A 24,139-nucleotide genomic window follows, 5' to 3' on the forward strand; every position below is an offset into this window, starting at 1 on the left:
ACTTTTCCTCTTAGAGGGGTGCATAGAATTCTCCAGGTCATACACAATACATGGAGAATCAAGCATTGAACCAGCGAATGGAAGTAGCTCATGATGAAGACCAAGATAAAAACAAAGGTGAAAAATAAAAACATCACAAGGGGTGAACCCTAAATCATACCTACATCAAGATCAAAGAGTGCTAAGATTTTTGTTTTAATTATGCTTGGTCCTGAGAAGGCCCTAATGAAGATGCCAGGTGAGGCTGAGTGGGGGAGGGCGTTCCCCATGTGGGTTGTCACTGCTGCAAAAGCCCTTCCAGTGCTCTGTCCAGGATCCTGAAACCTCCTTATCTTGCTGTAGTTTTCCTAGCCTTCACTACATAGGTTTTTAACCTGTGGTTTATGGATCCCTAGGAGAACGCAGTGTCATCACAGGGGGTCTGTGAAAGCTTGAAGAAATGGCAGGCAGGCAATCTCAATTTCAATTTCTTGTTTGTGTAAAACAAACTAAGGTAAAGGTTCCCCTTGAAATTTTTAGTCCAGTTGTGTCCGACTCTAGGGGGCGGTGGTCATCCTGTTTTTCAAGTCGTAGAGCCAGCGCTTGTCTGAAGACAGTTTCCGTTGTCACATGGCCAGAGTGACTAGGGAACACCGTTTTACCTTCCCACCAAGGTGGTCCCTATTTATCTATTCGCATTTGCATGCTTTCGAACTGCTAGGTTGGTGAGGAGCTGGGACAAAGCGATGGGAGTTCATTCCGTCACGTGGATTCGATCTTATGACTGCTTGGTCTTCTGACCATGCAGCACAAAGGCTTCTGCGGTTTAGCCCGCAGCGCCACCACATCTAAAATAAACTTAAGTCTATGTCATTAATCTGATGGAGCGCATGTGTTGGGGAGTCCCAGAGTTATCACTGTTGGCTGTTATTGTAAGCATCCTGGTAGAGTCACCCTGTCCTGTTTCCAGGCTACAAGCAACAAGAAAGATCTCAGGCCACCTCAGTTGAGCCTGAAAGCCACACAAAGGTGCCGGGTGGAACGATGAGTGACTGAGTGTCCAGAAAACCAAGATGAGAGCGAACACATATGGAATCTGTAAACAAGTTAGGTAAGAGGTACATGACAATGGAATTTGACAAACAAAGCGAAGGACTTAATTCACAGGTCATGGATCAAGTTCTGGTGAAGCTGGAGATATGGTTGTTCATTGAACCCAAGATCCAATTCCACAACAGCAAAATGCAGCAGGAATTTCCATAATGCAGGGAGCTGTGATCAGCCAGAAACTGACATGGCTTCAGCAGTCTTGGTTACTGTAGTCAGTATTTACAGAGTTCCAACCCACAGCTATACAAGAATCTATTACTCCTAAGAGTTTTGTGCCACAAACTTATTTATTATTTATTGGACTTATATACCGCCCCATAGCACTACAAGCACTCTCCGGGCGGTTTACAATTTTTAATTATACAGGCTACACATTGCCCCCCCAGCAAGCTGGGTACTCATTTTACCGACCTCGGAAGGATGGAAGGCTGAGTCAACCTTGAGCCGCTACCTGGGATTTGAACCCCAGGTCGTGAGCACAGTTTTAGCTTGCAGTACAGTGTTTTAACCACTGCGCCACGAGGCTCTTGAACCTCTTAAGTGTTTCCTTTCCTTAAGGCCTTGAGAGCTCTGCCTCACATTCTGCTGTAGAGCTCCGCTGATCTAAAGAGGGTAGAATGGCAGGTGCCTCTTCTGAAAGCTCTGATTTTCCCTTAACCTCCAGTAGTGCCAGGGAAGAGTTGTCATCTAGGGATGCGGGTTCTTCCTCTTGTAAGGATGCTTCCAGTTGGTGAATGAAGCAACTGAGGTCCTTCCTTCCACTTCAGTCCACGGCCTTCTTTCAATAACCTCAATTCTTCTCATGTGTCCCTTGTAGGAGTTGAGTAGGAGACCAGCCATCAAGAAAGAACCAAGAACCGTCAATCAATCCAAAGCCTGACATTGGCAGCCAGAAATTGGAGCCAGAAGCCAAGGCTGAAGGTCACACTGGGAGTGAGATATCAGAGACCACACAAAAGCCAGCAAAGACTAATATTGCTCCAAGATAGGCATTGCCCAAAGAAGAGATGTTATACATTTTGCTTGTGAGCCTAGGTAGACAGAATCATTCTGAAGTGTAGGAAACTTTTCTTGCCTAGTTAATGCTCCAGGCTATAATCTCAAGAGCCCATTGCACAAGTAACAGTTGTCATGTTACTAGCCCTTGTGGTTGCTGACACATACACACAGACGTGCTTTCCTGCAAAGGGAGCACGCTCATTAAAATAAGTATATTCATAAGAAGGAATGCTAATTTTTGTTTCCTTGGCTCATAATTAGACTATCTCTAAAGGAGAAAGATGCCAGCTTCAGCCTAAAACAGCTGCAAAAGCATTGAAGAGTTTTAAAATACATTCCAGCATTTAAAAAAACAACAACAACAACGGCACAGAAGGAAGGAATATTTCACTTCTCTTTCCATTTATAATTCAGAGTATTAAAGAAAAAGAAGAAAGAGGTGGGAGAAGAAAGCAAAAAAAAAGGAAAGGCATAGCGGTGCCGGCAGCTTGTGAATGAAGCACATCGGTAATATTGGCGGATGTACATGGTGTTCAGCCTGACATTTCATGGTAAGAGGAAATCCTGATATGTATCCGCCCAAGATGCTAAATTATATAAGTTTGCACGTCAGCAAAGGTACCCAGCAGATGAGATGCCCGGTAGGTTGTGTGCCACACAACACACCTGGAAACAAGCCAGATGGTTTTCCATATGGATGATTCTAATTTTCCCTGGTTGCAGAAAGAGCAGATTGTTAGAAACATGTCCTGTTCTGTGGTTTGTTATTCTTTCCTTTCCTTTTCTCGTCGTCCTTCCTTGTCTCGCCTTTCTTTAAAAAAACATAGCTACAGTGAAATGTTTCATGGACTTTTCTTTAGCGAGCGCTTGGAGCTCACCTCGAAAGAGGCAATTAAGAAGTGCAGTCTGCTCCTTCATTGAGCGCAGGAGACTTTGCCAACCGAGGAGGAAACGGGAAGAGACTGGATGCCATCTGGTCCCAAGGCTGTGTCGGATGCAGCTAGGCTACCATGCCCGGGCTCGTTTGTCCAGGCTTGTAAATTACTGATCCATCTTCACTCAAGACATGGAAAGGCCACAGAGAGAAATGATCAAAAAGCCCAGCGCATCCAGTGGACGCATGTAAACCTGGTTTACCAGATTGATCACATTGCTTCGGATTTCAGGGCTAAAGCCAAGGCTTAAGGACAGTACCGTAGCATGAATTCAGAAGTGAACGGACCTCACACTTTTTCCAAGAAGCCCCATGAGGGAGTTCCAAAATTAATTAATTCATTCATTCTATTTCATTTCATTTTTATCCTACTCATCTAGGAACAAAGCACTACTCCGGATAGCTAGCACCAATTAAAAGAATAATAACCTATCCACCAAACACAAACCCCAATTAATAAAAATAATGGAAAAGGCTCCAGAGGCAACACAGGCGAAGCTCAAATTAAAAACACATGGGTCCACAACAATATCGTGGGGGAGGATGTTTGTTGTTATTGTTTAGTCATTTAGTCGTGTCCGACTCTTCGTGACCCCATGGACCAGAGCACGCCAGGCCCTCCTGTCTTCCACTGCCTCCTGGAGTTGGGTCAAATTCATGTTGGTCGCTTTGGTGATGCTGTCCAACCATCTCATCCTCTCCTCTTGCCTTCACACTTTCATAACATCAGGGTCTTTTCCAGGGAGTCTTCTCTTCTTATGGGATGGCCAAAGTAAGGCCTGTTTGAAAACCTCAGCTTTCACCTATTTCCTGAAGGTCACGAGGGAGGGAGCCTGGAGGACATCAACATCAACAGGAAACTGTGTTGAGGCCACCACCAAGAAAGCCCTGCTCCTGGTGCGAGTCTTCCAGGCTTCTCTAGGGGTGACCACCCAAGTGACCATCTTAAGGAGAAATGCTCCAAGAGGTAATGAGGTCCAAAACTCTAAACGGTTTTACAAATTAGCACTAGCGGTTTGAATTTGGCCCGGAAGCAAACAGGCAGCCAATGCAGGCTAGCCAGGATCAGGGTGATGTGATAGTACTTCCTTGCTCCCATTGTTAACCTAGTCGCTGCATTTTGTGTCTGTTGAAGCTTCTGTATTGCCTTCAAAGATAGTCCCCAAAATCTAAGTTCCAGGGGACAGCCCTGGAATTAACTCAGCAGCTAGGCTGGGTTCAGTTGGTGAAGCTATTTCTCCTTACCTGTTTCAGGTTATGAATTTTTCCTGTACATAAATGCTCAAGTGCATTTATGAACTTGCTACCATTTCTCTCAAATGTTCTTCCTTGAAGCATCCCAGCACATTTGTTAGGACCTGTTAGCATCAGTGTTGGCACAGTACCAGCAGTGCTCACGTGCATACTATATATTGACTGACTGATTTCAAATTTTATACTGCTTTTCTCCCAGTGAAGGAACACACAACATCATTAAAACAGGAATTAATACAAGCTCCTTTGATCCTTTAAAAAGTAATAGTAATATAAAAACGCACATCTGAAAACGAATTCAAAAACATTTATAACACGTTCAGATATTGAAATGCTGTTTCATTGCATAAATTATACAGCAAAAACACTGAGCATAGTAATTAATTACTCCAAGAATTTATTAAATTCACTTCTTGGTGCAATTAAAAATGCTGATTATGACCTAAAACCCCATGTGATTTGAGTCCAGAGTACCTGAAGATCGCAGTGTGCTGGTTAAGTCTGCTTGAAGCATATGATATTTATAGGAAGCAATTCTCTCACAGGTGTGTTTCTAAGCAGCTGATCCCAGGCTGTGGAACTCCCTTCCACTAGAAGCTAGGTTCCCCTTCTTGCCATTTATCTGCTGGGAGGCAAAGACCCTTCTCTTCATGCAGTCCATTGAGCAATCTTTTACTTGCCAAGGAAAGATCTTTTAATCCTGAGTGTTGACCAAAAGAAACCCTTAAAATTTATTTACAACCCTTTAATACTGGCCAAAAAGGAGGCCATATGAAGTTGGGATCCTAGAATCATAGAATAATTGAAGTGGAAAAGGCCTGTAAGGCCAACAGGTCAATGCTCAATGGAGGAATATAAAGCAAAACATATCTGATAAATAGTTGTCCAATTTTCTCTTGAATGCCTCCAGTGTTGGAGTGCTCAACACCTCCTGAGGTCACTTGTTCCATTGTTGTCCTACTCTGATAGGTAAAAAGTTTTTTCTGCATTCTGGCATCCTGTAATTTGAACTCATTATTACATGTCCTGTACTCAGAATGACTGAGAACAGATTTTGCTCCTCCTCTGGATGAGTACCTATCCATTGTTTGAACACTGTTATCGTATCTCCGTTCTATCTTCTTTTCTCAAGGCTAAGAATGGGATGAGCACAGAATGAAGAATTGGATTGTTGTGTTTTGTCTAATCAGTGGAGGTTGGTTTTGGCTTCTATATCTGCTCTAAGACTCCGAAGTCATGGCTTATGCAGCAGGAAATTATGTTTTGAGTGTGCTGGACACCGCAATGTCTTTTCAGAAAAAAGGTTCAAGTAAATCTGCTAATTTCTGCCAAATGCAACACATCAGATACCTCTTTTAAGCATGTGCTTTTGCTAAATCCAGTCATCCTCTTTTTCTGGGTGGACACTATTGTGCATATAAATGTTGTATTAGAGCCATCTTTGAATTTTGCAGAGGTACATATTTTGTTGAATTCTCTAGCTGGTTCATGGAAATTAACCATGGCTCAAAGGAAATGCCTTTATGATAGCTAAACTATCAATACAGCAATGGGGATGGAATTCGAACATGTGGCATAAAGGTAGCAATTTCACCTGGATAATTATTCGTATTTTGGTTGTCTATGCTTAGGAGCTGTTTTTTTAATGAAACTGTTACCATTATTGTTCTATTCCTAGCGCATCCCTGTTTCTTTTTCAGTTTTTAAATTTGGGTAATATGTTTCTGGCTTTTTATTGGGGGATATTTTCTTTCATGATTTAACATCCTACCTACCTACCTACCTACCTACCCACCTATCCATCCATCCATCCATCCATCCATCCATCCATCCATCCATCCATCCATCCATCCATCCATCCATCCATCCATCCATCCATCATACACTAGCTATGTGTATAGATATGTATATATACTAGATTGCTAGTATTATATACTGTATATGCTGTCATAAAAAAATAAAAATAAAAATAAAAAGCCAGAAACATATTACCCAAATTTAAAAACTGAAAAAGAAACGGGTGTGCTAGGAATATATATATATTCCAACACAAGTCAACAGAAAGCATACAAAATGAGCCAGATCCAGAGCATGGATCAAATCAGATGGGGTGTAAATGTCTCTAGACTGGATCCGGATTCATTCCAAAGTCCTGGATGGGGTTCCAGGACATCCATTGCATGAACCCTTACCTCTGACTTGGACTTTATTGGAGATGATGTCCATTCTTCAGCAGGTCCATCCAGAATGCTAACTGGGGCTGGTCACAGAGATCACATAACCCACCTGTTACGGCAGCTGCACTGGCTGCCAATCCAGTTCTGGGAACAATTCAAAGGGTTGGTTCTAACCTATAAAACCTTAAACAGCTTAGGTCCAAGCTATCTCAAAGACCATGTCTCCTATTATGAGCCTGGTTAGGTGTTAACATAATCAGGAGAGGCCTTTCTCTTGGTCCTACCACCCTCACAGGTGCACATGGTGGGGACACAGGAGAGTGCGTTCTCTGTCTCTACTCCCAGACTCTGGAACTCCCTCCCACTGGAGGCCAGGCTGGTCCCCATCTTTGCTTTCCTTCTGTAAGCAGGTCAAGCCCTTTCTCTTCAGGCAAGTTTTTCCTGAGTGACTGGCTGAGAGCAATTTTTAAATAAAGTGTTGTGTCTTATTGCTTTGGATCTGTTTTTGTGTTGCTTCTTGTTTTTTTTTTTTTAGAATGGTACTCATTTGATCTTTTTTTATTTTGTATTTGTATACTCACTGTTATTAGCTTTTTTAATTATGTTAAAATTACCTTAGGTTCTTTTTAAGGGAAAAGTGGATGGATGGATGGATGGATGGATGGATGGATGGATGGATGGATGGATGGATGGATGGATGGATGGATGGATGGATGGATGGTTTCAGACACTGCTCAGGACTATAACTAGGATGGAGGTCTGGGACTGCTGCCAATTATAACCCTGACCTTGGTGTTGACTCCTTGCTATGTATGACTTTTTGACCCTTTAACTATGTACTTCCTGGTTTTCTTTCCTGATGCTCTTGGGCTGGCTTAAATTCTCAGCTGTTCCTACACCTTGGCGCCTGATTTCCTTCCACTAGCCTTACTTGACTTGATGGTCCTCTTCTTTTTTTAGATCTCTATGCCTATGGATTTTGGCCTGGGACCAACTAGCCTAGGAGTCAGAAGCTGGATGGCAGACAGCTTGCTCAATAGTGCAGGACACTTGGGTCACCCCGGTGTTCTAAGACTGCAATTCCCAGAAGCTTTTCACTAGCTGTGCTGTCCAGGGTTCCTGACAATCTTAATCCAGGAGCACCTGGGTTACCCAAGGTTGAGAAGTACTGGTGTAGGAGATATTCAGAAAAGGAAAGGCATGGGATGTGGGGTGGCTCGATTTCAGTATGGCAGAACTGAATATTTCTGTTGTTGTCTGGAGGCACCACTTAAATCAAGTACCCCTTCAGAGAATGAATCAAAAAAACCACAGGGCCCCTGCTCGGTGGTAGGTTGCTGCCAATGTATACAATTAGAGAGGTGGTGAAAATGACCAATTTTCATCAGATCTACCTGCAGGACCCAAAAATCAATGATTCTGATTACAGGAAACTCCGTGGGAATAGCAATCAGGGAGAGATGAATACATTACTTCTGTTTTCTTTCCCTCTCTCCCTTATCATAGTTAGCCTATCTCAGACCTGTCATAAGGTAAAGCATGAGGAATTAGAAACCTCGGGGCAGCATATTCTGAGCTTGCATAAGTGGGCGGTGGTGGTTCATTGCACGCTGTGATGATGATCTTTCTTTAGGGAACCCATGACTCCCCATTCCCCATCCTTCTTGTAATATTTTTTTAGTCCCGAGGGCTGAAAATCTGAGTTCTTACTGCCCATGCATGCATGCAAATGGGTGTTCAAGGCTGCAATGGCAGCTGAAGAAGCTCTAGGATTTAACAACAAAAAAAGCCAGATCTTAAAGAGGCTCCTGGTGCTTTCTGTCCTTTCCTGAATAGGTAAAGATAAAGGTTCCCCCCTTGACATTTAGTCCAGTCGTGTCCAACTCTAGGGTGCAGTGCTCATCCCCATTTCCAAGCCGTAGAGCCAGCGTTTGTCCGAAGACAATCTTCTGTGGTCATGTGGCCAGCGCGACTAGACATGGGACGCCATTACCTTCCCACCATGGTGGTACCTATTTATCTACTCACATTTACATGCTTTCGAACTGCTAGGTTGGCAGGAGCTGGGACAAGCGACGGGAGCTTACTTCGTTGCGTGGATTCGATCTTACGACTGCTGGTCTTCTGACCTTGCAGCACAGAGGCTTTTATGGCTTAACCCACAGTACCACCACGTCCCTTTCCTGAAGACACTAACCTAATCTTTAAACCAGGCCTGTCCTCAGCATCCAGCACTTCAGGGAGCACCGTGGTGAATGAAGTAACTGAGGTCATTTGGGGTCTTCATACTGGAAGCTGTTGCTGAGCTATCAGTTCACATTTCTGCAGTTAGAGTAGGCCCATTTGAATCCCTGGATCTTACGGATGAGCTGACTGTCCCAATTCCTACTGATTCAATGGGCCTAACTCTTGTGCCACTTACTGCTCTAAGTAGAATTTCAGCCACTGAGTCTGGTAAAATCAGTCAGAGCCATCCCAGGGACTCAGCAGCTGGTGTTTCCACATGAGGCTTTAGTTGGGGTGTCAACTGTCAATCTTCTGTTCTGGCATTTCTGTCTTTTGATCATCATCATCATCATCATCATCATCATCATCATCATCATCATCATCATGTGCTATCAAATCAATTCCGATTTATAGTGACCCTTTCTCAGAGTTTTCCAGGTAGATAAGACTCAGAAGTGGTTTACCATTCCCTTATATTGCTCAAGGGTGTCTTGAAACTGTGCAGCTTGCCCAAAGCCACCCAAGCTGGCTCTTCTCCCAGAAGGCCCAGTGGGGAATTGAACTCCCAAACTATGTCTTTACAGCCAGATACGTAAGCCACCGAGCGATACAGCCAGCTCCTTATTTTGCTACGGCACCAAATTTTAATACTTCTTACCTCAAAAACACTGGAGAAAGGGATTTGCAAACCAACCCGAGGGTGATTGGGCTTTATGAACTGCTCTGTAGCAAATCCTCCAGGGACGTGGTGACGCTGCGGGCTAAACCTCAGAAGCCTGTGCTGCAGGGTCAGAAGACCAAGCAGTCGTAACATCAGATCCACGCGACGGAGTGAGCTCCCATCGCTTGTCCCAGCTCCCGCCAACCTAGCAGTTCGAAAGCATGTAAAACGTGAGTAAATAGGGACCACCTCGGTGGGAAGGTAACAGCGTTCCGTGTCTAAGTCGCACTGGCCATGTGACCACAGAAGATTGTCTTCGGACAAAACGCTGGCTCTATGGCTTGGAAACGGGGATGAGCACCGCCCCCTAGAGTCGAACACGACTGGACAAAAATTGTCAAGGGGAACCTTTACCTTTACCTGTAGCAAATCCAAGTTTACCCAAATATTCCCGCCCCGTGCCTATTGGAGACTTTTCTCCAAAGCCAGTGCATGTCCCTTTTGCACTCCAGACAGATCTTGTGGCTTGTTTTGTGGCTCTACAACCCCATCAGTACATTTTGGCACCAGAGGCTTCAGCAACAGCCAATGGGAAGCCTCTGCCCATAGGCTGTGTGTTTTCCTCCTCTAGGAGAGACCTCTTGCCCAGCCATTTGAGAGTTGACTGCATCTGTGTGCTTCTAAAGAGTTCAGCCTTACCTTTGAACATGTCTCCGTCCCTCTTTGTATCTCTGCTGGTGTCCTTTGGTCACAAACCGCCTCTGTCAAAGGTAAGAGGAAAGAAGGATTCCACCTTCACCTCCAATCCTATTACAACGGTTTGCAACACTTAAGAAGATTTGAGGATGAGAGTTCGTGTGTGCGTGCACAGATTTGGCATTTGATGGAGGAGGGAAGGATAGACTGCAGGCGATGTGTTTATCATCTCGAGTGCTACGAAAAAGAATCCACGGGAAGCTATCAATAAAGCTGTGTGCTGTGCAAAATAAACAGGAGGTGGGGGGAGTTTTAGAAGATGGAAAGGAGGAAGGAGAGGAGGACAGAAAGGGGAGAAGGAAGCGATCATCATGATTGCCATTAATGAATTGGTCAAAACTCAAAGCTTCTAACGACTTCAATGTAGTGTAGTAGTTAAAATACTGGACTGAATTTGGGAGATTCAGGCTCAAATCCTACTGAGCCATGGGGAAATGCACTGGATCACAAACAAGGCATTCTTGACCAGCTTATCTACATTTGAAGGACAAAGTGGAGAGGAGATGCTAGTATATTGCCATGAGTGCATTGGGAAATTGATAGGAATCCCTGTCACAGAAGAGGAAAAGGGAGCAGGACAAACCAAGATCAACAGTAATATAATGGTAAAGCTCCCAGTGGTGTTCATATATGGTTTATGAATATTTCTGTGGCTAATTGTGGCTAACTGACAAGGTGCTGGGATCCATCTCAGTTATGAAGTCAGACACATGACCAAGACATGCCTTGATACCTCCTCAATTATCAGCAGCAAGTTATACAAATGGTGTAGACACATCAATAGGATTCTAGCCGATATTGGGGGGAAAAAGGATACCTTGTACCAGTAAGAATGGCTGAGAATATTGCTTTGTTCTGTTTCTGGTGATAACTGAGCAAAATTAGCAATTGGCCTTGTTGTCACTGATTAGCCACTGATTAGCCGCAAAACAGCCTTTGCAGGTATGATAATTGGATTCAGTGGTGTAACATTTGGTGATACAGTTGTGTAAACTTTTATTTTATTTTATTATTCCAACACTCTTGGTGCTGGGCTGAAACACATTTTATTCTGCTAACTCCTTGCAGGACACTTTCTGTCATACGACACATTGGCCAAAATCCTGTTGCTTAGTGTAGGGAGTCAAAATTATAGTCGGCCCATTAAATCAGTGGGTATTGGGTGAATCAACTCCTCCCTACGTTCCATCAATTCAAAAGGACCTATTCTAGTTGCAGCTTACTATGCTAAGCAATAGGATTCCAGCTAGAGACAGGAAAAGTTATAATTAGTAGTATTTTGTAGAGTTGGGAACATTGGCTGAAATCCAGCAGTGAGCCACAACTATAACATGCCCATTTAATCAATGGGGATTTCGGGAATCAGCTCTTCTGTAATTTCCATTGATTCAACAGGCCTTCTCTACATATGTGTTATTACTGGATTTCATCTCATGTTCTTAGACTTCTAGAATCCAGAGTTAGGGGATTCTGGAAGTTGTAGGGTAAAGGTAAAGGTAAAAATTCCCCTTGACATTTAGTCCAGTTGTGTCTGACTCTCGGGCATGGTGCTCATCCCCATTTCCAAGCCGTAGAGCCAGCTTTTGTCCATAGACCATTTCCGCGGTCACGTGGCCAGCATGACTAGACACGGAACACTGTTACCTTCCCACCAAGGTGGTACCTTTTTATCTACTTGCATTTTTACATGCTTTCAAACTGCTAGGTTGGCAGGAGCTGGGACAAGCGATGGGAGCTCACTCCGTCACATGGATTCGATCTTACAACTGCTGGTCTTCTGACCCTGCAGCACAGAGGCTTCTGCGGTTTAACCCGCAGCGCCACCACGTCCCTCTATGGAAGCTGTAGTAAAAAAAAAAATCAAACTATGCATTTTCGGAGTGCAAGTACCAGAAAACTGGGCATACTGGCTGTGGTACTGTACATGTTGTCCAAAGAGAGAGAAAGAGAGAAAAAACTCAGATCTCTGACTGTACATTTGCATTCTGATCTGCTTTGAGCTGAGGTGCTGAGCTGGGAATTGAAGGGTTGAAATGATTACTGTTCTGTTTTGTTGCAATTACTTTGCAAGGAAGTCTTATCCAAGTCTCCTCAAAAGTTTGACTAATTAAATGCAATGGTTCTTACGGTAGGGAAGTCTAGGGCAGGAAGCTTTAATAGGTTTTTCTTTGATTTTTCCAGACTGGGTGCATGGTAGGTTTTAGATGCTGCTCCAGATCTGTAATTGTGATGGGATGAGTTTTGTTGTAATGAGATGACTGTTGTTGTATTTTATGCTTTTAATTATGGATATGTGCTGTCTCGGGAGATCTTTGCCCTGAAACGGAACATATAAATATAGAAAAGGGAGAAAGGCATCTTGGTTTAACATTTTATAGGATTAAATCACACAAATGTGACTCACTTTAGTTGAGTGTACAAACTGGGCTTTCAGTGGTGAATAAGCTGATAAAATGAAGACAAGGTGTTCCATAGGAAGATAGAGAACTGTCTTATATGAAGTCTAGAGATGGGCATGGACCTTAGTTCAGAGGTTCTTACTGGTTTGTATGTACATCACCACAGGCATCGCATGTTCCCTTCCCCCACCTCCCTGGCTGGATGCCCCACTCACCAGTTGGAGGGCACTCCTCTCCTCCTCCTCTTTGGCTGTTCAACCAGCCCGTGTCTGGAGCACAGGCTTCCCTGCCCCACCTCCTTGGCTGATCGACCACTTGGACAAGGAGGGAGGACAGGCTAACCCATGCTCCTGGTCAAACAGCCAAAGAGGGAGAGGAGCATGCTCCAACTGGTGAGTGGGTCATTGCCTGAGGAGGCAAGGGAAGGAAACCAATGTTAGTGCCCATCTCTGCTTAACTCCAATTAGACATGGGCACAAATGGGTGAACCGATGATTCGTGGTGGTTTCTCCTTTGGATGAACAAGTGTCTGACAGTTCTTAGCTCTGCCTCCCCTGGCAGGCGCCCACTCAGAGGCAGTGCCCCAGCTTCCCAACCCACCTCCTCTGATTTCTGCTGCCTCTGAGTGGGTGCCTGCCAGGCTGGGAAGAACCAAACACCTGTTAGTCCGAAGGCAATTTGTGCCAATCTCTAACTCGAATCTTGGCCCATCTAGGCTTGTTATTGTCAATAGTGACTGGCAGCAACAGGTCCTCTGATCTGAAGCAATCATCCTTTGTCGCCCATCCAGGAGTTGCTAGAGATAAGCAGCGAGGACCCATAAGGAAAGCAGAGGTGATAAAATAAAGTCATCGGATTTATTTATTTTTTTTGTAATCCAGAACAGGTTCCAGAGCTAGCCAGAAGATTACCAGTGGCTATTGGGCATCATGATGGTTATATATTCTCCCCAATCACAGAGGGAGCACACCTCTGTATACCAGGTAGGGTGTACTAACGGGAAGGTGGTGTTGCACTCATGTTCTAACTATGGGTTCTCCATGGAGGCATCTGTTTGACCACCATGATAAAGAAGATTTTCCATGCTCTGACCTAGGAATGTGAAAAATTGCAACCAATGTCTCATTATTTGTTTCTCAAGGATTTGCTAACCCTCATAGGATTTCCCACCTGAAATGTGAGCATGAGATTATGTGCCTTTTTCTTTTCTCCTGTTGTGTCTGCGCAAAACTAGTGTCCAGCTAAGCTCAGGTGCACACAGATGGAGCACTAAAGAGCAAGGTGACTGATCAGTAGGAGGCAAAAAATCCCTTATCCAACACCCCTAACTTTGAAGTATCCACGACACAAGGACAACGTGCTTTTTGTGCAACTGTGCAGTTAGCACATGGAAAAAAAACTCTCACTGAGGCTGATGGAGAAAATCTCTCTATCATGCAAGAGGATAGATATGTCATTCATGAGAACAAGGCAGGTCATCTATCTCCCTAGTAATATTGAGGCCATCGAGTCCAACAACCTGGTTGGTTGGTTGGTTGGTTGGTTGATTGATTGATTGATTGATTGATTCAATTTTTACCCCGCCCCTCTAGACAACGTCTACTGATCAATGCAGGAATCCAAATCAAAGGTGAGTTGACAGACGGCTGCCCAATTTTCTCTTGAATGCCTCTAGTGCTGGAGTGCTCACCACTTCCCATGATAATTGGTTCCATTGTTGTACTGCTCTAACAGTTAGGAAGTCTTTCCTGCTATTCAACCGAAATCTAGCTTCCTGCATCTAGAGCCTGTTATTGTGTGTCTGGGACGATGGAGAACAGATTGTGCCTTTCCTTTGTATGACTACCGTTCAAGTTTGTGATTTATGATTCGACTCATTCAAACACAGTATGGATTGAAAACAGGCCAGCCCTGCCAGCCGTAGATGCGGTCAAATGTTTCTTATTGTGAAACACATGCGAAGAACAAAACAGTCCAGGACTCTTCTTCATGTAAACATCACATAAAAAGCCAGGCTGCAGAAGTAGGCTTGAGGGCTTTTGTTTGTTTACAATAGGGATGGAAACCACAATGCATCCTGGGAACTCTTATTTCTGGATCTGTCACCCGGCGGATAATTAGGGATTGTGTTTTAAGGAGGAATGAAAAAGCTCGATTGGAATAAATAGTTTCATTCATGGCACACAAAAGAACTTTTGCTGCTGAAGTTAGACCGGGGTGTTTTGCTGGCATTTTGGGATTTCACCAGTGAACAGCACAAGAGCTGCCAGCTAAAGGGGAGCAGGAACAGTTTCCGACGTTTGGGTTTTCTCAGCCAAAGGCCGGGCCTTCTTGACTGACATTTCTATCCCTCCCACCCATCTATCCCCCTCGTTCCTCAGATGTTGCATTGAAATTCAAATTAGACTTCCTCGTCTGCCGGTGTCTCTTTGTCATTTCTTCAAATGACTAATTGTCGCTTAAACAAGAGCCACAAAAAAGCACAACAGCGGCAAGAACTGGCATCACAAGGAGGTAGAGGCGAGTCCGTTTCTCTGTGGCTTTATGTTTTGTTTTAATGACAGTCGTGCAAATCCCTCTGGAGATTGGGCGACTTCTTCTTTCCACCTAACAGCTGTTCCTCGCTTTTACATCATGACTATCAAGACACTTCATAATTCTCAATCTGGTTTTTTGATGAATGCTCACAAAATTTCGTGTTCTCAGCCATTTTCCTGTTCTCACCATGCCAAGACTCTGCACCAAAACTTCCCACTCTATCAGCAAGATTTTCTAGCTTCTTGTAAAAACAAGACCCTGTTCTGGGTCTTCCTTCCTTCCTTCCTTCCTTCCTTCCTTCCTTCCTTCCTTCCTTCCTTCCTTCCTTCCTTCCTTCCTTCCTTCCTTCCTATTGTTCTGGACAGGAAAATGCTGAATTCTGTGCAGTTTAACATCCATTGTGGTCAAACCTGTGCAGGAAAAATGCCACTCTGTGGAGGAGTTATAAGAATATTGCCTACCTTGGAACATCTGCCTTTTCCAAATAAATCTGAAACAAGGAAGATACCATTCTGTTCAGGATTTTTACCAGTCCCATGGAGCTTAACATTTCTTCTGCCCCTTCTGGGTAAATCCTGTATAGGAAAGATGTAATTTTGCGAAGGAATTGTAACAATCCTATGCAGTTAGCCATTTCTTTTAGTAAAAATGACTATGGAAGTTTCCTTGTGAGGGGAAAATAATATTCTGATTCTCTTTGAGAGAATATTTTCCATTGCCTGTTATTGGCAGTGTGTAATGTGTGTCACTTGGCCCAAATGTGAATTTATTTATATCAAGGGGAAAAAATAAGCAACCAGAAGACCTATAAGCTAGGAAAATAGCTGGAGAGCTTGGATTCAAATTGGCTTTATCAATCAATCAATCAATCAATCAATCAATCAATCAATCTATCTATCTATCTATCTATCTATCTATCTATCTATCTATCTATCTATCTATCTATCTATCTATCTATCTATCTATCTATCTATCTATCTATCTATCTATCTATCTATCTATCTATCTATCTATCTATCTATCTATCTATCTATCTATCTATCTATCTATCTATCTACCCATCTACCCATCTACCCATCCATCCATCCATCCATCCATCCATCCATCCATGCCTGAAAGTCAGCCTTCCTAAACTCAGGGTCTTCAGGATATTTTGGATGACAAAGCACATATCTCTATACATAAAAGTGAGAGTGGGGATGATGGAGGTGGAAGTCCAGAAATCTGGGTGGCCCTGAGTTAAGGAAGGCTGAATGACATGCCTGGACTCCTGCTCTTGCACACAAATGTGCATACACAGACACAGACACACACACACACTTCCAGAGGAGTACATCACATTGTATCAAATTTATACTTGTTGTGTGCCAGGGACACACACGCTGCCATAGTGTGTTTGGGCATTCTCAGTCATAGAGTGCTTTGGCTTGATGACAGGGATGTTGCACGCATGGCTGTTGTGTTATTCAATTTGAAAGCTGTTTAAAGGATTGTATCCCCTCATATGAGCCTTTTCAGCTTTTAAGATCTTCTTGGGAGGTCTTTTGCTCTATTCTTCCCAAGCTCGTCGGGTGGGGACACCAGAGAGGGCCTTCTCAGTGGTGGCTCCCAGGCTTTGGAATGCCCTGCCCTGAAAAGCCAAGTCGGCTTCCCTCCCCTCTGGTCCTTCCCTCACCCAGTGAAGACCTACCTTTTCAGGCAGGCCTTTAAGCAGTAAGTTGTCTCAGGAAGGCTGCCTTTTATTTTATAGCTTTCTAAATATTTTTAAATTGTTTTAAAACTTTATTTTAGAAATGTTAATCTATGTTCATTTTCCCCCCAAAGATGATAATTATATAGTGTTTTTAAATCTGTTGTTTTATCTGCTGTGAGCCACCTTGGGTCCCCTATGGGGAGAAAGGTGACATATAAATAATATAAATATAAGCATAAATTTATCTGTGAATTTATTTTTTAAAAAAGCATGCTGCGTATATACCGCCCCATAGCGCTTCAAGCACTCTCTGGGCGGTTTATTTATTATTTATTTATTTTATTTATACCCCGCCTATCTAGTCATTTCGACCACTCTAGGCGGCTTACAACAAATGATAACAAGTTTACAAGTTAATGATGCAGGCTACACATTGCCCCCCCCCCCCGGCGAGCTGGGTCCTCATTTTACCGACCTCGGAAGGATGGAAGGCTGAGTGAACCTTGAGCCGGCTACCTGGGATTGAACCTCCGGTCGTGGGCAGAGTTTTGGCTGCAGGACAGCAGTTTAACCACTGCGCCACGAGGCTCTGTCTTGATTTCATCTGCTTTAGGGTTTTGTTTTGTTTTCACTTTGAAAGCTCACTTGCCACCTCCAATTTTTCTTGTCTTCTCAATACGTTCTTTTGAAGCAAAGCAAAATGATGCTGCCTAAAGCGACACAATCGCAATTCAAGGAAGCTCACAAGACCTGGACTGTTGGATCAAAGTAGTGCCAACTGAAAAACTTTGCTTTTGGAGAAGTGCATTCAAATAAACATCGATACATGTAAAATTATGGGTGACGGCAAGCTGTGCATCAACACCGCTATCAACATCAAAGCTTGGAAGCAAGGAATATATAAATCAAGTCCTAGATTCCTTGGGGATTCCGAGAATTATAATCCAAAAGTAAAGTTTTACAAGTGCTGGTTTGCTAGCAATAACGTAATAACGGTGTCCTGTCAGGTCAATTTCAAATTTTCCTGATACTTTCCAAGGTAGAGGAATATACAGTAGTGGTTTTCCCTTTCCCTTCTTCTGGGGGTAGCTCTAGGATTGTGCAGCTTGCCCAAGGCTACCCAGGCTGGCTTTTCCCCCAGGAAGTACTGTGTGGAATCGAACTCCTAACCCCCTAAACCAACGAGCAACCCAGCCAGTAATCAGTTATTCCCAAATGAAATGAAAGAAGATTTGCACACAGAGCAGAATTCCCAAGACGAGCATGCTTCAGTTTTTGGGCAAAAATAACTTGGTCAATGGCTCATTCCTTTTAAACTGCGGAATCTCGTCTTTTATCATCACGGCCACAAGAAGAACACGGCTTGCTGTAAATCGATCACTCACTGAAGCTTTGAACTCGGAACAGCCGGTTCTATTATGTTGCTGTAAAAGAGACACTGTTTGCGCTCTAGAAATTGCACAGCAGCCACTCATAACCTCTTAGACACGCTTGAACCCCTTCTCCTCTCTGCCGAGAACCTGGTTGCCATCTGAATTGGGAATTATTTGTCTTATTGCTGTTTTCTTGGTCCTTTTGCTAACCCAGGTACGGAAATGGAGCAGGTGCCAGGGTTTAAATCAGCGATGGCCACAGTGGGATGGGCTGACTTTCTGCAAGTTAGGTTTCTTCTTTGTTCCTGCAGTCAAAACCACATTGGCTATCTCAATGAAGGTGCCATTTAAATACCCCTGATCCCTTTCACTACTACAGTGGTGCCTCGCTTAACAACAATAATCCGTTCCAGGAAAATCGCTGTTAAGCGAAAACGTCGTAAAGTGAAAATTAAAAAACCCATTGAAAACCGTTCAATGAGTTCCAATGGGCTAAAAACTCACCGTCCAGCAAAGATCCTCCATATGGCGGACATTTTCCGTGCCTGTATAGTGAGGAATCCATCCCTAAGCACAGCGGGGAACTATTTTAAGCACCCGGTGGCCATTTTGAAAACCCGATGATCAGCTGTTTTTGATCATCGTAAAGCGAAAATCGGTTCCCAAGGCAGGGAACCGATCATCGCTAAGCGAAATCCCCCCATTTAGACCATCGTTTTGCAATCACAATTGTGATCGCAAAAACATCATCGTAAAGTGGATTCGTCATAATGCGGGGTAATCGTTAAGCAGGGAACGACTGTACTACAGTGGAGGCATTGCGGTAAAGCAGAATGGCAGCGAGTGTCAGTGCTTTGGCCCACTGCTGCCACCAATGGCTCGTTAGAGGTCATGTTGCCCATCTGAACTCTGCAGCGAGGTCTCCAGAGAAAGGTCGTGAATAATCTTGATGTTTAAGGCTGAAAAACTCTGTTCCTGTAGTGGGGCCACCAAATACTTTTAAACAGAATGGAAAGGCTGCTTTTAGGTAAAGAAGTAGACGCTTAAGCTGTACCTAATTGGCATAAAACCCAAAGGACCTTAAGTATATTTTTAATGAGGAAGGATCGATGTCTACCCTCTATAGCGCTATGCAAGGACACAAGAAACCACACCAAACCAGAACGAAGCCTCTGAATGTGAATATATGCATAAGGCTGGAGGTTTGATTGTCTGTTGCTGTTGTTCTAAGCACAACTTCATCTTATTTATCATCTGTATCTCTCCCTAGTAACTCCTCCTCGTCAATTGCCAGCTGGGCTGTTTACGACGCCCATAAAAGTCAAACTGAGACATAAACCGGCACCTGTCATAATTGGAGTTGATATATACACAGCCCAAACAAAGAGGAGAAACTTTGACGTGGATTGGTTAATGACAAAAATCAACAGGAAAAATATCTAATTCAGACCTTAATAAAAGGATTCTCACCAAAGTGATAAACTGGTATCTGAAGCTCTATGATGTTGAGGAGCGTCAAGGGCCATTTATGTGCCACGTCAAAACTGGCTTCTTACTTGCCTAATATTTTTCTTCTCTTCTGATTGAGAAGGAAAAAAAACAATGTATTTGCGAAGGCTTTCACGGCCGGGATCTAGTGTAAGACCTTTTTTTAAACCCACATTCCCTGATAAAGGGGCCCTGTGGAAGGCTTGTCACCATAACATATTTTGCCTGGTTTTCAGTGAAGTACGAGAGGTTTTTGTTGACCTGGTTTGCACTGTGAAAGGCAAGGCATTCATATAAACACTTTGGCTTTCTGGAAAATAAGTTTAAAAGCTTGTACTTGACACAGAAGACTTTAGCTAAAGAGTTCTTCTCTGATTTCTTTTCAAAATGTTTCTTTAAAGCAGGTTCATTGAGCATGTTCTATAACACAAATGTTAAAGTAATGTTTCTCAAATTTGAAGAGAATGGTAAATAAAATATAAAACAGATCCAAACTGGAGTTTTCAAATGTAATGTTTGTTTGGGACTATTGTTTCCAGAGTAAGGCAAAAAGTGCATTGCGCTACTTATATGCTATGCCATAGGGCTCAAAGTACTCTTTGGGTGGTTTACAATTTAATTATGAAGACTACACATTACTCCACCACCACCCAGCAACCTTAGAAGAATGAAAGGTTGAATCAAAATTAAGCCATCTGTTGGGATCGGGCGCAGAGTCTTGACTGCAATCCTGCAGTTTAATCACTGCACCATGAGGCTCCTTTACAATCCTTGCCAACATAGGGACTAGTCCGAAAAGTACATTTCCAACTTCTGAATGCAACAAAAAGGAAAGCAGAATCTTTTATGTACAAAACAAGAATTGTGGCGAGCGGGTTCAGTAAGAAACCTTCTCCCTTTACATGCTAGCTTTCAGCATGCCAGAATTTATTTTTCCTTTTTTTTTTTTCAATATAAAGAAGTCTTTGGAGTCCCAATATGCTACAACCCAGATACAGTGGAACCTCGACTTACAGACGGTTCGACTTACAGACTTTTCGAGTTACAGACTTCTCTGGCCACAAAATTTAGATTCGACTTGCAGCTGGAGAATCAACTTACAGACCAGAAAAAAACCAAAATGGAACAAAAATAGAATAAAAACAGCTGGTTATGGGATTAATCGGTTTTCAATGCATGGTAGGTCAATGGAGATTCGACCTACAGACTTTTCGACTTGCAGCCACTGTTCCAACACGGATTAATTCTGTAAGTAGAGGGTCCACTGTACTGATTTACCCTTGCAATGAGAGGCAGATAAGAGACCCTTTCCCAATTAACAGCTGGTCCTTGGAAGCCTCTGTAGTTTGCTTTCTGTGCATCTATGTAGCCAAGCTGGTATTGGTCAATCCAGAAATGTAATTGCCAAGTCTACAGATAACTTAACTTTTATGGATTGGACAATTATCCCAGATGAAAATTTAGGTCTTGACTGGGAGGCAGAGAAAAAGGTTGCTGATAGACAGAGCCAGCCTTATAATAAATCACTTCCTACTAAACGACCAGCCGCTTGGTGTTATTAATGCTTGCTGTCCTCTCGGAAGAGCTTTGGGAATAACAATGAAAGGAGGTGGTGCGGGCAAAATCAAATAATCAAGAAATGTAGATCAGCTCCAAGTCTCGGGCAGGAGAGACAATAAAGCAAGTTTTGAAAAATGTGCACATTCCAAACACACGGGGAGCATGGCTTCAACATGCTTCAGTCGCGAGAAGGGCACATTTGCGGCACGGTGCATGAATTAAAACCACGTGCACAAATATGTGCGCATTTCTGCCAAAGCAGGATTTGAGCCAAAGGTGTGGGTGGAAGACTCATCCCCACTTGTGCCAGTGCTGAAGCAGAAGAGTTTTCCAACACAAACACACACAGAGACACACACACCCAAACACCCACCCACCACCCCTCCCATCTCTGTTCCAGGGGACACTGAAATCTCCTTGGAACATCAGTGCAATTGGGGGTAGGTTTTCCCCCCTCCTCCCATTCTTTCCTATGAGGCATCAATACGGGCATGTACATCCCCTTGAGAAGGATAATGAACACTCTCTAGGCTTTAATAGATACACTCGCCTCTGCTGCTCTCCAATTGTGTTCCTTCCAACTAATTCTTCCATTATCCTGTCTTAATGAACAACCGCTGGCAACGAAGGCTGCTACTCATAAGGCATGTTAAGGATTCTACTCCTATTTCCCATGGGCCCCCACGACTCTTGATTTCATTACTTTCTCTTCTTCTCCTTTTCCTCATCCAGATGATAGATGTCCGGGCTTCTACTACACAGTGAAAACAAGAGTGTGGGTGTGGGTGGGAAAGAGAAAAGCCCTCTAGTAATCTTTTTCTAGCTCTCTTCACCCCGCAAAAAAACTGGGGGGGGGGGAGCTAGGATTAGAAAGAGTCCTCAAAGGTCATAAAGTCCAACCCCCCCAACACACACACACACACACACTCCAAGGGACAAAATTACTGCATCCCACAGAGATGGTCTGCTGCACACTGCTGAAAAACTAGGGATGTTCACATCTGTAAAGGGTTCCTCTGTTCTGCCTCTCTCTCTTTACATGCTCCATTTCATCCCTCCCCTCTCTTTTTTTGACGGAATGAAGTTTGTCCCCCGGTTGCCTTACGCTTTCACATCTATAAATCTTTATGCACATGTTTTGTTTAGGGGGTACGTTGCTGAATAAAAAAATCCCCTTTCCTTTGTGTAAAGCATGTTCATATTTGATTAGCGCTATGCATGTGGGTATTTTTCAGGGAAGCTGGCAAGTCTTTGGGTCCCATATCGAAGTCTGAGTGTTTGATACCAAGTCTCAAGTACAAGACCCTATGTGAAAATAAGCTCCGAGAGAGGGAGAGAGAAGGGAGGTGGTGGTGGTTGTGGGGTCCAAGTCATGAGTCATTGAAAAAAAAACCCAAACCAATTTGAGTCTAAGTCTTAAGTTTGACTTGACAGCAAGTATTGCAACTTGAGTCCCCTTTCTCTGGCGGTTTTCTGCCTTTTTCTTCCCCTGCCAGCCCATCAATATGCAATTTCTGAAGTGCAAATTTCACCCAGTTCACACTTAATCCGGAAAGGACAGAACTAGGAAAGGCCATCAGACCTCATATTGAAATTAGATCCCTCACATATCCCACTTAAAAAACTTCCCACGAAAGAGGGTTCCCCACTTTCCAAAGCAGTCTGTCTTTCTGCATGGCTGCTTAACTCCATCTGCTACTTACGACTAAATCTGGAGCAGAGCTTGTAAACATGATGTTTTTTTTTTAAAAAAATCACAATCCCAGAATTCCTCAGCCAACAATTGGCCAGGCCAATTGGGTTCTTCTAGAAAGGAAGGAGCAAGTGATACTTTTATTAAACCAGTTTTTTAAAAAAGCAACAAGACAGCTAGCTTTCGATGATAATCTATCTTCTTCAGGCTGTGCACTGAGTATTTGTGGGTAGTTTAAAAAAAATCCATGCTTTCAATAAAATCCCAAAGTCCCATAGTCGTTGTTGGAGCCAGGTTAGCCCCTTTAGATGGATACAAATGCAGTCTGCAAAAGGCTTGTGGGGGGCGGTTAGGGTTTCAAACTCCTCCTCATTCTTATTCTCATACTTATTCTAAGGGTTCCCCAGCTTTGCTTTGGACCGAGCTCATGGTCTGAAGTGGGCTCATAAAACCAGTAACCTCAGATACCCTGGGTTCTAGATCAAGTCAAGCCTGAACTATCTCCGGAGGCCAAAATGTTGAAACTGACGCTGTCCTTCTTTGAGCACATCAGGAGAAGGCTGGGTTCTTTGGAAAAGATAGTAATGCTGGGAAAGGCAGAAGGAGGAGAAGAAGGCCAAATACAAACGGGATTGACTTCCTAATGGAAGCCACAGCCTTGACTTTGCAAGAGCTGAGCAGGGACTGTTGGGGACAGGACATTTTGGAAATCACTCAATTCTGGGATTATCAGGGGCAACTTGAAAGCATAAAACAATAACAACAAACCTTGCCGATGAGTCCTGTTCTTCCTTCCCTCCTTTCTCTTTGCTCTCTGTTTTTTATTCCAGAAGAAGAAGTTGCATCAAAATGCAAATGGAGACACTGCTGCAGAATTGGGCAAAACTGGGTTTCACTAACAGAAATGTTGTGTTACGAAACACGCCTCTAAAATGTCAGTGCGCCCTCTCCTTTCATCCTTCGCTCTCCAGCCTCCCTCCTGCTGCTCCTCTTACAAAAGAAAAACTCCCACAAAGGAAAAACAAGGGTAGCTGGTAGCAAGTTGATGAACAATTTCTAATTAGTCTCTTAAGGTAAAGTTTAAACAAATCAGGATGGGTCTATGAATCATTGATGTGCTTGTAATGGGAGAACAGATGTAAACAGCTGATGCTTCCTGTAAACTATTAATATGTGTCCTAGAATGAATGCAATGGCTAAGGGGGGCTTCACAGGAGGTCTTTCCCTCCTCGGCGTTCCCACTCTTTTCCCTCTCCATTACCTTCTCACGTACACAAGGGGCAAAGGAGGGAACAGAAA

General features: G+C 43.5%; 1 long non-coding RNA gene across 1 annotated transcript in view; it reads right to left on the minus strand.

Moving 5' to 3' along the window:
- Window positions 1–23,823, minus strand: part of LOC140702404 (uncharacterized) — a 52,535-nt gene extending 28,712 nt beyond the window's left edge. The window contains exons 1-2 of the long non-coding RNA XR_013538951.1: window positions 23,609–23,823; window positions 10,040–10,101 (exon numbers count right to left, since the gene is read on the minus strand). This is a non-coding gene — a long non-coding RNA (uncharacterized LOC140702404). The remainder of the gene's footprint in view (window positions 1–10,039; window positions 10,102–23,608) is intronic.
- Window positions 23,824–24,139: the final 316 nt, after the last annotated feature.

Source organism: Pogona vitticeps, chromosome 12 (genome assembly GCF_051106095.1).
Source record: "Pogona vitticeps strain Pit_001003342236 chromosome 12, PviZW2.1, whole genome shotgun sequence".
NCBI classification, from domain to species: domain Eukaryota; kingdom Metazoa; phylum Chordata; class Lepidosauria; order Squamata; family Agamidae; genus Pogona; species Pogona vitticeps.